General features: G+C 39.5%; 1 long non-coding RNA gene across 1 annotated transcript; it reads right to left on the minus strand.

The window, feature by feature from the left end:
• Window positions 1-3447: 3447 nt before the first annotated feature.
• Window positions 3448-9092, minus strand: LOC111771025 (uncharacterized). Its single transcript, XR_011433597.1, has 2 exons — window positions 8594-9092; window positions 3448-3987 (listed from the first exon to the last, which is right to left on the minus strand). It is a non-coding gene; the product is annotated as an uncharacterized lncRNA (long non-coding RNA).
• Window positions 9093-9556: the final 464 nt, after the last annotated feature.

The raw sequence follows: 9556 nt of genomic DNA on the forward strand, positions 1-9556 counted from the left end.
CATTGTACCTAAAGCAATCTACAGTTTCAACGCCATCCCAATCAGAATCCCAATGACATTCTTTACAGAATTAGAACAAAGAATCCTAAAATTCATATGGGGCAACAAAAGACCCCGAATTTCTAAAACAATCCTGAGAAAAAAGAACAAAATGGGAGGCATCACAATCCCTGACTTCAAAACATACTACAAAGCTACAGTAATCAAAACAGCATGGTACTGGTACAAAAACAGGTGCATAGATCAATGGAACAGAATCGAAAGCCCAGAAATAAAACCACACATCTATGGACAGCTTATCTTTGACAAAGGAGCAAAGTGCATACAATGGAGAAAAGAAAGTCTTTTCAACAAATGGTGCCGGGAAAACTGGAAAGCCACATGTAAAAGAATGAAAATTGACCATTCTTTTTCACCATTCACCAAAATAAACTCAAAATGGATCAAAGACCTAAAGGTGAGACCTGAAACCATAAGGCTTCTGGAAGAAAATGTAGGCAGTACACTCTTTGACATCAGTATTAAAAGGATCTTTTCGGACACCATGCCTTCTCAGAGAAGGGAAACAATAGAAAGAATAAACAAATGGGACTTCATCAGATTAAAGAGCTTCTTCAAGGCAAATGAAAACAGGATTGAAACAAAAAAACAACCCACTAACTGGGAAAAAATATTTGCAAGTCATATATCTGACAAAGGCTTAATATCCATAATATATAAAGAACTCTCGCAACTCAATCACAAAACATCAAACAACCCAATCAAAAAATGGGCTGGAGACATGAACAGACATTTCTCCAGAGAAGATATACGGATGGCCAATAGGCACATGAAAAGATGCTCATCATCGCTGATCATCAGGGAAATGCAAATCAAAACCACACTAAGATATCACCTTACACCCGTTAGAATGACAAAAATATCTAAAACTAATAGCAACAAATGTTGGAGAGGTTGCGGAGAAAAAGGAACCCTCATACACTGCTGGTAGGAATGCAAACTGGTGCAGCCGCTATGGAAAACAGTATGGAGATTCCTCAAAAAATTAAAAATAGAACTACCATATGATCCAGCCATCCCACTACTGGGTATTTATCCAAAGAGCTTGAAGTCAGCAATCCCAAAAGCCCTATGCACCCCAATGTTTATTGCAGCACTGTTTACAATAGCCAAGACACGGAAGCAACCTAAGTGTCCAGCAACAGACGAATGGATAAAGAAGATGTGGTACATATATACAATGGAATACTACTCAGCTGCAAAACAGAACAAAATCATTCCATTTGCAATAACATGGATGGACCTTGAGGGAATTATGTTAAGTGAAATAAGCCAGCGAGAGAAGGATAATCTGTGTATGACTCCACTCATATGAGGAATTTAAAATTTTGGACTAAGAACATTTTAGTGGATACCAGGGGAAAGGTGGGGTGGGGGGTGGGCACAAAGGGTGAAGTAGTGCACCTACAACATGACTGACAAACATTAATGTACAACTGAAATTTCACAAGTTTGTAACCTATCATTAACTCAATAAAAAAAAAAACAAGGTACCTTCTCTCTAATAAACTACTCTATTAGTGAACAGCACTTTTCTACAGTGACAAAAATAAAAATATCAGCAAAAGAAAGAAAAAACAAAGAATAAAAGTTGTGATCTTAACTAGCGACACTTCAATGTTGAGTATGAGAAAGTCTACCATGGCCTATGTCCCTTATAGGGTAACGACCTAGATATGATATAGCAAGCTGACTAGTAGTTATACTTCGATGTTAAAAGCAAAAGGTGCCATTCAATTTCTAAGAAGGCACTAGAGACAGTTTGGAATGAATGAACTTCACAGAGACAGAACCCAAAATGAAGATTCACAAGCTATTAGAAGGGAACTCAGAAATGTCTGGGATAATGTTTATGTCAAAGAAGAAAAAGAAGGGTTCGTTCACTTGGTAACCAGGTGAAGGCCTATTATGCACTAAGGGTGGTGCAGCAAGAGGTGAGGCTGGAGGCTGGGAGGAGGAACAGGGAGAAAGCTGGCTAGAAAGGTTGAAGTGATACCGGTTTAGAACAGTCACTGTGAAGGATGGGAAAGCTGACCCGGCACAGCTGGAACAGATGAGGGGTAGCTGTGCCACGGTACCAAAAATCTGTGCAGTCCCCAACAGCAGGCATTCAAAGTTTGTTGAAAGAGCATATGGAAAGAGACGCTGGGCTGGAAGTGAGACCTGGGCTAGGGAACTAACCAGGTGGATGGCTTTGGCAAGTCACGTATCATCCTGTGATACGAGCACACCACTAAAGAGCTCTTCTTTTTGCCATACATCATTAGTCAACACTCTCTAGTTACACTTACAGTTCACATTACTCCATCTAATTCACAAGACAGTGTGAAAGATTTACAACATCTAATACCGTCCCCTGGCTGGATATTTCTTTTCACATCTGTCCTCAGAAAAAGGACAATCATCTGGCAACATGTATGTCTTAGATATCTTGTTTTAGGGGAAGTAAACATAATGGCTGGGAATAAATCTCACTTTATCTTAAATGTCCAACATGCCCCCCACCTTTTAAATCCTTATATGTGCAATCTCATCTCTAGATAAGGAGGCCTTAACACAGGGGTCCATGAATGGGCTTTTACGGAGAGTCCATAAACACCTCGAACTTATACGCAAACTGATTTTCTACACACATGTATGCACTAAGTTTCTTTACATTTTCAAGTGTATCTATAAACCCTCTCCCACAAAAAAACATTAAGAACCACTGCTCTAAGAAAGTTCCTTTTCTGGGGCTGGCCCGGTGTTGCAGCGGTTAAGTGCGCACGTTCCACTTCTCAGTGGCCCGGGGTTCGCCGGTTCGGATCCCAGGTGCGGACATGGCACCACTTGGCACGCCATGCTGTGGTAGGCGTCTGACATATAAAGTAGAGGAAGATGGGCTCGATGTTAGCTCAGGGCCAGGCTTCCTCAGCAAAAAGAGGAGGACTGGCAGTAGTTAGCTCAGGGCTAATCGTCCTCAAAAAAAAAAAAAAGAAAGTTCCTTTTCTAAAGCAAGTCTCCTAATAAGTTAATAATGGGTCTAATTCCCAGTATTTTAAAATAAATATTCTCATTAACCACCCAGCAAGGAGAGCAGGAAAAAACGGAATTGCTTTGGACAGCCTAACCTAATAGTATACTATTTAAAATACCATGCTATAGTATTTGATATGCTATACAGCAGTACTCAAGCAAGACCACAGGACTCAAGTCCTGACACTGGAGGCAGGCACTGATTCCAGTCTAGACCTGATATCGAACCTGAAATGAGTTCGCTCACCTGTTGCACAGCAAGCCAAGCTCTGACACCTGGGTTAGTGGAAGAAAGTAGGAATTTTATTATTGCACAGCACTGAGCAAGAAGAGAGGGCAGCGAACACTGAAATCTCGAACTCCCCGGAAAGCTAAAAGGAAGGGTTTTTATTTGAGGTTTTAGGTAGGGGAGGGGGAGCACATGGCCTTGCTGGTCGGAGCTTTCCCACCAGCCTGTCTTTGGCCTTTAGACTATTTGCAGAGAGGAGGGAGCCTGTGACCTTGCTGGTCAGCAGCTTTCCCACCAGGCTCTATCTCCTTGCTGGCAGGAGAGAGTGAATCCAGGTGCTTGTCCTTGGCTGTGTCTGTCTCCACGGAGGATAGCGGATTCTGAAGCCAGGAAGCCAGGGAGTAAGCAGAGAAAGACTGTTTTGGTTTTAACCCAATATATGCTGGGGGTAATGTAGGGAAACTGATATCAGGGTCAGTATCAATGCCCCCCTATTTTATGTCCATCCCTCAATCTTGAGAGATTTGGGGCAGTGCCAGATGTAGCTACTTCCCGTTGAGTTAGGGCCTAGGTTGTTCCATCTCATTGAACCAGTCTTTTAATAAGTTGGTGATGTAGGTGGGCTCCCAAAGTTAGGCCTGTATCACGTAAGCAAGTAACCAGGTATTTAATAAGAAGTTTTTCTAGAGGAACACAAAGAGAAAAACAAGGTTAACGGTTTGAGAAAATTATAAACTAGTTCTTGAGCACAATGGGCAGCCAATCAAGATTCCTAGAAGTCAGGGTCAATGCATCTTTTGCAGTTTGAAATGTCTCTGATGGTGTCATTGGGCACTCAGGTAGCTTTTTGAGTGGCTTACACAGCAGTAGACATGAATCTCTCTTAAGTTTATATTAGGTCCTCCAGCTTCAGCTTGCAAGGCTTCAAGACAAAAAAGGGAGGTTTAGTTTTCAACAACTGTGAATGAAAATGATGGGGAAAACCCTGAACATGTTAGTTTGGAGGTTTGTAGCCAGATATTTCAGGAGACTAGAAGAATTCAGGATCCAGTCCAGTTAACAGATGTAACAAAAAATCTGAAAGACAATTGACAGAACCAAAATCCAACATCTACAAATGTGTATTATAGTTTCTATTGAAACATCATTTTTTTGACTCTAAAATCACCCTCGATTTCACTAGACATAGCCAAATTAAGACTAACTGGTTTGCAAAACAAGTCTAGTTTTAATAAATTTGGCATAATTATTTACATAAGTACAGCAATAATAGTAATTGCTCATATAGGCTCTTTTAAATTTGCTTTCCTGGTACCTTATAAGGAATCTCAGGATGAACTTCAAAGGCCTCTCCGGGCCAGGAAAGCCGAGCAAAGCACCTGTCATCAGATTCTGCCTGCAGTACCTACAGATTTGGGTGAATCCCTCTCTTCGTGAGGTTCCCCAAAATACTGAGGTTCCTTGTACCTGCCAGAGGGAGCAACATCCTTTGCTCAACCTTACCAGGTTACTGAACCCATAAAAATGGTACTAGGCCAATATTTCCAAGTGGCTTTATTCCAGAATGTCAACCTTTGCTCCTCAAAGGCCATCTTGTCATATCCAAGTCTGTATGTTTTTCTCAAATATGATGTTCCAATCAAAGTCTTGGTATTATAACCAGTGTTTCCAATTGTGTCCTGTTATAAGAAGGACACATTCTTATTGGACTTATGCAAACATCTATATTGCCACGAGAATAAGAATACTTACTCATCAGGAGTTTTTATATTTTGGAGGGCTCAGATAGGAAGAAAAAGATAAATGCTTCAATTTTATTTACAAATAGCTATAAGTCATAGTTCCTTAAGAGATTACAGAAAAAGGTTTTCTTAAGTCTGGAAAATCCAAAACATCAAAAATCAGCAATATCTCAATCAAAAAGATATAAAAATTATAATAATCCTCATCAGTTTATTCTGTCCTGTGTAATCGGTTCTTGATCTTAACCTTCCATCCACAGCTTTATGGGGTCATCAGTTTTTCTGTTAGAGTTCTGTAAATTTTTTACCCAGTTTAGTTTTATAATCTCAATGTTTATTGGAAACCTGTATTCTAGAGTGTCAGAGTCCTTTTTATGAATTTCTCTAAAGATGAAACATATTTGCAAAAACATCAAAGTAAAACAGCAACTGTCTGTAAATAACAAAACATTCAAAAATGGTAATTGAGAAAGACACTTGACCATTCTTGTGACATATAATACTTGGAGATAATAACCAGCATTATGGCTGACAATCAGAACAGATCAGAATTTTAGATAATTTTTAAAATACTTCTATCAATAACGCTCACTCACATAATACCATTAAGAATTTATCATTACCTATTTGACAACCCTTCCCATGTAATTTAACATACCAACCAAGCCTAATTAGTTTAGCATTTTTTCTTAGAGGAAGAGGGCAAATCTCTCTGAGAAGTCCCAGGGGCCCTCTGAAAATCCCCAGAGAAACTCTCCCTCCTCTTCCAGGTCAAAAGAAAGCTTTTATTCAGGACTTGAACATTTGCGTGTTGGGGGGGAAGCTTGTCAAAAATATTAAAAGCTTTAAAACATTTGTTCAGATAGGAAACAAAACTCACTGCGAAAGTATGTTCAGGTATCTATTCAAAATGACAACAGAAATAGTCAAGGGGAAACCGAGTTACAATAGTCCAAAAGACCTTTTTATAATCTTTTTATCACGAGCAGATTAAAAGTTTAGGAAAATTATCCTTTTAAGAAAGAGGAGAATAAGTTTTAATTTTGTACCAGTTTACTTTTGACATGAAAGTTTATTTACTTAATCGGATTTATTTTAGTCTTAGCCAACTTGACTATGCACAAAATTTCACAGGGTTTTACTTTCACAAACATTTTGTTGCTTTTTTTACATTCAGAATTTGTCCCAGTACTTTAGGGCAAATTTACCTTTCTTAACTCACGAAACAAAAATATTTTCATTTTTTATATCTTTTTTATTGAAAACACATATTTTACTTTCTTTGTATACAGACCTTTTAGAAATAGGTGTTTCCTCATAGAAAATTCCTCAGCATACATAAAACCTGTTTATCAATAAACCTAAGCACTTTTTATTTTCTTTGATATAAAACACCAAAGGCAGACAAATATATGCTTAGTAGTTAACCTTTAATATTTTATCTTACATGGAAATGACCTAGATACCCAATAAACTGTTATTATTTAACTTAATTTAGTAAAGCTATAAAGTTTAAGTTTCCAAAAAGATTTTGGAAGCTGTTTTTTAAGTATTCAGACTATAAAACATAATTATTGTACTTAAAAACTCTTACCCAGTTGTAATAATTATGTTTAAATTACTCTTAAAAACTTTATGTGACATTAAAGTAGATAACCATCATTTTAAGTTGTTTTAAGTACATATATCATAATATATATAATTATCATTAAAAAGTTTTTCCAAAAACTTTTATCCTTTTACATTTACTTAGTTTACCTGTCTTTAGCAATTATATTTAGATCATCTACAAAATCCTCATGAGACATTAAACAAAATTAGCTATTATATTGAGATATTAGTTTTGCTGATAACTTTTGCAACAGAGATGACATGAGCTCATTTGACCAGTAAACCCAGGCTGAATGTCTGCATCATAGCCAATGCTGATAACTTTGAAGACATGTCTATCTGAAATCAAAGCAGCAAACTTAAACAGGCTTTTATTTACCAAAGATCATTTTATAGCATGTTAAATAACTGTCTTTTAGAAGTTTTGACATATTAATCAAAGACTGCATTTTATTATGAGACATTGTGAATCCTCTCTTTTCTGAAACAGAGGTTTCTCAGGATGGCCATTACAATTTTAAGTTGTCTCAAAAGTTTACTTATTTTTACCTGTTCAATTTTAGATCAGGAATTTCAGGGGAGTTGAAGTGAAGCTCATCTTGCTGGGAAGCTCAGCAAGAGTAGAGAAAAGCAGCAGGTTTGGGCCTCGGCCGCTGGCATGTTTAATTATTTAATTATTTCCTCTTAAAGAGGCAGTAAAGTATTTCTGATTTTATTTAGAAGCCTCAAAAGATTAAAACAGGCTTCCCGTTGTTGTAGCTGGCTTTTCCAATTGTATACGTAAATACGCCAGTTTGGGTGAACTGAAATTGGCCCATTTAAGTATATCAATTTTTACAAAACTTTATCTTAATTTTACCAACTCTTATACTTTTAATTATAACTTACATTAGAATTCTATTAACAAGTTTTGGTACTATAATATTGTTCAGGGGAAGCATTCCCAGTTAGACATAACGTTTATTCCCAAAGAAAACATCCAGGCAAAGTTGACATGACCTCTTCATATGATATTAGCTTAAACACTTTAACGTTCATAGTCTTATTAACCTTAGTAGCCTAACTGTTGCCTCAAACAATTGCCGGTCAGGTTTTTCACTCTGATTTCTATCTCCCAACCTTTTAAAATTTTTTCAAACTGGGGTGAATAGAACAGGTTTGTCTGATGTCCTTTAATGTTGGGGGACCAACAGGGGGGTCCCTCTAGCCCATACAACCTTAAGCAGTGTTTTATTAAAACCTTTGCTTTAACTTTATTTATGTCTGTTCCATTTATCCCATTTTCCTTTTTAATAACTAGTTAAAGATGACTCTTCCCTTTCTGATTTCTCTTTGTTAACTTAATGTTTTCATTAGCACCTGTAAGACCACCACGAGAAGAAGCTGAGACCCCCAAATTTGATTAAGTTCTTAAGACTAGTCATTCTATTTTTCTTTTAATTTGGTCTTTTCATAGGTACCAATAAAATAGCTGTTTATCATGAGAGCTCTCTAAAAAGTTTCCCAACTTAAGGATCCATCGTTTGGCCATTTTTTCCCTCCGGAGTCTAAAGAGTATTGTGGCCACGTGGTGTTACAAAAGAAAATCACCCCTCTTTAGACATTGGCTTATAGCTATAGGTCGACCAGTCAGCCAAAGTTTTTCCCAAGGGGCTCTTAGGTGGAATAGATGCAGCACCTCCCATGTTAACACTTTTAAAAGGAAAGACCAACAGACAAACAACAACAAATACAAACCAGGATGCTTTCCCTCAATGCACAACAGCCACAAACGGAAGCCAAAACCAAGACCAAAACCAAAAACCAAAGTGCTTCCAGTCCCAGCTTAATCCATATCCTACACTCAGGGGTGCCCAATAAATGAAGAGCCACTACGCAGATCTTCCCAAATGAGCAAGGACAAGGGACCTCGGTTGTGCACACCCGGGGGACTTACCATAATCTGGCTGGGGCGTCTTGACTTCAAAACAAATGGAGCCCAAAAGGCTGCCAGGTACCCATTATTTCTGGCCGGGCCTGTTGGAAAAAGTTAACACAAAGACAAAAACAAAAACTACCAGCTACTTAGAAGAGACGCCTTCCCAAGCCCTGAACCTAGTTTCTTCCACCACCAAAGCAAAAGCGCCGTGGGCCAACGGCGGCGTCTGGTCAGCAGCCAGTCGCTTGGGGCTTTCCCTGAGACAAAGGGCTCAGGCAGCTGCAAGACAGCTGCAAGACAGCTTCCAAGAGAGGCCTTCAGCCAGAGGCCGGTGTGCCACAGGCAAGACATCCACCTGGGACGTTGTCCCATCTGGGTCACCAAACTGATATGGAACCTACAGTTCGCTCACTCAGCAGCAAGCTCATCTCTAACACTTGGTGTAGTGGAAGAAAGTAGGAATTTTATTATTGCACAGCGCTGAGCAAGGAGAGAGGGCAGCCAGCGCTGAAATCCTAAACTCCCAGAAAAGTTAAAAGGGTTTTATTTGGGGTTTTAGGTAGGGGAGGGGGAGCCTATGGCCTTGCTGGTCAGCAGCTTTCCCACCAGCCTGGATCTCCTTGCAGGGAGGAGATAGCGAATCCAGGTGCTTGGCCTTGGCGGTGTCTGTCTCCATGGAGGACAGCGGATTCTGGAGCAAGGAAGCCAGGGAGTAAACAGGGAAGGAGTGTTTTGGTTTTAACCCCATATACGCTGGGTGTAATGTAGGGAAACTGATATCACGATCAGCATCACAGCGGCATTTACTGTCGGAACTCCCTGCACGCGTGAGGCCAGTTACTCCGCTCTAGGGCACCCACCGCGGAAAACAAACACAAACCGGGGTGAAAGGCGAACACGTCCGTCATCCTCGACCGAGGCCGCCCTCCCTGCTCCGCACCAGGCTCCCGGCGGACCACCGGGCAGGGCACTGGCCCCACG

Source organism: Equus caballus, chromosome 28 (genome assembly GCF_041296265.1).
Source record: "Equus caballus isolate H_3958 breed thoroughbred chromosome 28, TB-T2T, whole genome shotgun sequence".
NCBI lineage: Eukaryota > Metazoa > Chordata > Mammalia > Perissodactyla > Equidae > Equus > Equus caballus.